This window comes from Mustela putorius, unplaced genomic scaffold (assembly GCF_011764305.1).
Source record: "Mustela putorius furo isolate JIRA1106 unplaced genomic scaffold, ASM1176430v1.1 tig00003834_pilon_pilon_pilon, whole genome shotgun sequence".
Taxonomy (NCBI): domain Eukaryota; kingdom Metazoa; phylum Chordata; class Mammalia; order Carnivora; family Mustelidae; genus Mustela; species Mustela putorius.
This window is the reverse complement of record NW_025421987.1, coordinates 58900699-58904638: the sequence shown is the minus strand read 5'-3', so window position 1 is coordinate 58904638 and position 3940 is coordinate 58900699. Positions and strand designations below refer to the sequence as shown.

General features: G+C 40.9%; 1 pseudogene; it reads right to left on the bottom strand.

Annotated features, from left to right (window-relative positions):
• Positions 1–3158: 3158 nt before the first annotated feature.
• Positions 3159–3323, bottom strand: LOC123394668 (annotated as a pseudogene).
• Between the last annotated feature and the right edge of the window lie 617 nt (positions 3324–3940).

The following is a 3940-nucleotide window of genomic DNA, read 5'->3' as shown; positions in this document are numbered from 1 at the left end:
ATCTGGATTGAGTCCTGCAGTTTGGGGCCGTGAGGTGAACCTGCCATGTCCTGAGATAGGGAACAGTGAGTAGTGAGCAGTGACAGGATGTCAGACATCTTGTTGAAATCGTAGAACTTCTCTCAAGTGCTAGGACATAACAACGGGATGTTCATTGCTTCTGGCAGGTCAGCAAAATGTCTGAATATTTGTTATGGGCCGAATGCAATAATTAACTGTGACGATGGGACCCAGAAACATTGTAACTTCGAGTCTCAGTCACCAAACAGTTTTCTGATTGGTCATAACTGATGGACTGAAAATTAAATTTCAAAACGTGGAATTGAGCCTATTCCCTGCCTAAACTGTTCCATGTGCTCGGATTCTGCAGGGCAGGAAAGTCCCTCCGGGGACACGTTGCACTTTCCCCTCACATGAGGACGTGACTAAGCTCAACGACAGAGCCCAGAGCCGCAGAGCGCGTTCATCCCCCCACATTCCCAAGCAGCTCTGGAATTCCTTTACTGACAAGGTATAGAGAAAGGGCAAGAGTGCGGATTTGGCAGCACGGCTTGTGTGGACAGGCTCAGCATTTCTCAAACCTGGAACCAGTTCTAGCTGGGAGGGAGGGTTGTCTGTGGCGGGCACTTTGAGGATGCCCATCTCCACATACTAAGGAACATGTGCGTCTGATTCCCTCCCATTAGACCTCTCTCATGCATTTCCTGTGGACATCTGTGGCAAGAGCAAGGAGTTGAGTACTACACAACAGCGGCAACAGGAAGAACCCAGATTGGGGACAGCTGTTCATCCTTGGCACGGTCTACCTTTAAATTTCTGGTTCTTTCTGACTCTGACCTTGAACGGGTGTCTGTGTGTTGTGTGTGTGTGGGGGGGGTGTTGCTGATTACAAATAGTGGAAACTAGGACAAGCAAGATGAAGAAAAGAGATGTGGCTTCCAAGCAACCTCTGAGTGGAAAGGTTTGCATCTTACCTTGATATAATTACATGGTAAACGTGATCAATTCCCAACTGCTCTTAGATCCGTAGTTTCCAGGAAAACGGCCAAATGAAATAGAAGTATCTTGATTTTAGACTTTGACGGTTTCTACTTTATGCCCCCTAGCAATTCATTTGCAAAGATAAAGTTTATCTTTAACGCTGTCATTCTTAATCCTTTCCGGCCAACAGTCAGCCATTCTTACCAGCCCAGATTATCACATTTACCTACATTCTTTAAGTCCAAATGAAAAGTGTTTTTTTTTTAAATTCACCCTGATCTGTACAGGCAGATGTATGCACAGAGTGGCTTTTAGTGTCCATTTTTAGTATAATGTTTAAAATAACTGAATGCGAAAGCCTAAGCAAAACTCACTGCTGTCAGTAATTGTTATAAAATCTTTTCCAGTAAAGTGCTTTGGGGATACTATTTCACAAGTTTGTTCAGTGGGCATTGATACGTTTTAACTTTCGAAATTAGGCCAGAAAAATGAAAGAAATGAAAGTATTAATAGGATCCATTTGACTAGAGCAAAATTTATGTCATTGAAAGCTCCAAAAATATTGAACAGTGTGCTCAGTCTTGTTTGTGCTGCTATCAAACTAGTTGTATTATTACAGGAGGGTTATTGTCCGTTCCCCTAGCCCACCTGTGATATCTATGGTTATTGGTGGAGGCGGCAATTACACTCCTGGGGGAAACTTATCTCTTCCTGTTCTCTCTGGTTATGCCCATTTCCTGCTGCTTCTGGAGCTAGGGAGGGAGGCAGGTCCCAATAAGGTATTTCTGTGGGGACTGGCTGACATCACAAAGATAAGGGATAGGTTTAGTCACATTCTTTGTAAACTGAGCCACTATCAGGGTATTAAAATAGCTAAAGGTAATGGAGCCTATCCCTAGTCTGTTAAACGGACAGTATAGCTTTTTACTCATTTGAAACTCAATGAATTTCTTTCTGCTAAGGAATTCAGGGTCAGATTAATTTCTCCAGTAACTCTTTGAAGTAGGTGTTAATAAAATTAAAAAAGGTTTCTCCATAAAGTACAAATTTTTCTCCCCCTTTAACAGCTCGGATAAATTGCTAAGGCACAATTTCACATCTAGCAGGGAGTGATTAATATTACGCTAAAGTCTCAAAGAAAAAGGGTCAGATGAGTACTCCTCAATGACAAGGATGCTCACAGGCCATCCAGATCACTCACTTGCCTGTTCAGCCTTCTCCTGGGTGTGGACAAGCCTCTCCCCTCTGAGCTGCCCTGCTCTAATCCTCTCCCCTTGTTACGGAAAACCCTCTTGAATTTTAGCCATTATTTCTAGCCCTGTGATTTTTAAAAAAATCCCTAATACGTGTATTTCCTGAACTTTCCCTTCTCAGTTCCACAGCACTGTGCTAATACTAATCTCTCCCATCCTTTCTTCCCTCCTTGTATCTACCGAACAAAGCGTCTTTACTCCTCTTCATCTCCCTACCATTTATTCCTTGATTGTGCTTCCCCATCCTACTTTATAATTTCATGAGGCTTCTGGTCTCATGGCACACAACTAACAAATCTTCATCAATTAGTCCAGTGCATTTCTTCAGTGGCAGACCCACTTTTCCCTCCATTTGTGGGACACTTCACATACTCATGCTACTGGGACCCAACAAATTTTATGGAATCCGCGTTGCCCAAGTTCATCTAGGCTTGCCACATCCAAATGGTCTTTAATGACTTCTTTATTACTGTCCATATAGTAAGTTCTCACGTTGTAACGTTTTTTTCTGTATAGGATCTCTTGCATTCTTTCCCTACATTTCATTCCCAAAGCCAACATTAACCAGCATGAATTCTTTTCTCTTATTTTTCCAGGATTATTATATCAATATTTTAACTATTATCCTTACCAAAAACCCCCCACAATTTCGTCTTTTCATTGTATCAGTTCATTGTTTACTATTGTCCCTGGTTGATCACCATGAATCAAGGAAGAATTCTCCCCTACAAATTTAAGAAGAAGCATGGCCTTTCTGACACCTTGCTTTTGGACTTCAGGCCTGGAGCTGTGGGACAAGAAATTTCTGTTGTTTTAAGGGACCAGAGGTGGTATTTTGTTAAAGCAGTCCTAGGAAACTAATACTGATATCTAGGAGCTCATTAAGTACATTGGGGGGAAAAAATCATCCAGATATAGGTAGCAGTGTGTTCAAAGGCATAGGGAAGTGGAGAAGTACCCAGAGGCATCTTATCAAAGCAATTGAGTTGCTTACAGGATCTGTGTAGGTCAATGAATAATATGAATACATTATACAAACAGTGTGTGCTGTTCCTACACTTGATCTTAGCCAAAAGGCCGAGAAGCGATGTGTGTGCTGTTCCTTATTGTTCCACACAATGAGTATGTGCCTGAGAATGAACAAAAGAAATGAAACACAAAGCTTAGCCTCTTTCTTATTTTTCCTGAGCCTCTCTTCATTGAGTGTTTTGTCAACGGTTAATACAGTTGTGGAGAGTACTTTCAAAAAAAAAAACAACCCAACAAAAAACAACATAGCCTCTATACATGAACTGAACACCTTATCTGGTTCTCAACTAAAGAAACAGGAATCTAGGGGCACCTGAGTGGCTCAGTGGGTTAAAGCCTCTGCCTTCAGCTCAGGTCATGATCTCAGGGTCCTGGGATTGAGCCCTGCATCGGTCTCTCTGCTCAGTGGGGAGCCTGCTTCCTCCTCTCTCTCTGCCTGCTTCTCTGCCCACTTGTGATCTCTGTCTGTCAAATAAATAAATAAAATATTAAAAAAAAAGAAACAGGAATCTATTCCAATATGGACAAAACACTGCATATATTTTAATTTATTTAATTTATTAATCAAATTATCATTAATTTATATACTTATTAATTAATATATTATAATTATATATAGTTAATTAATTTATATTTATTGCAACATTATTTATAATAGCCAAATTATGAAAGCAGCC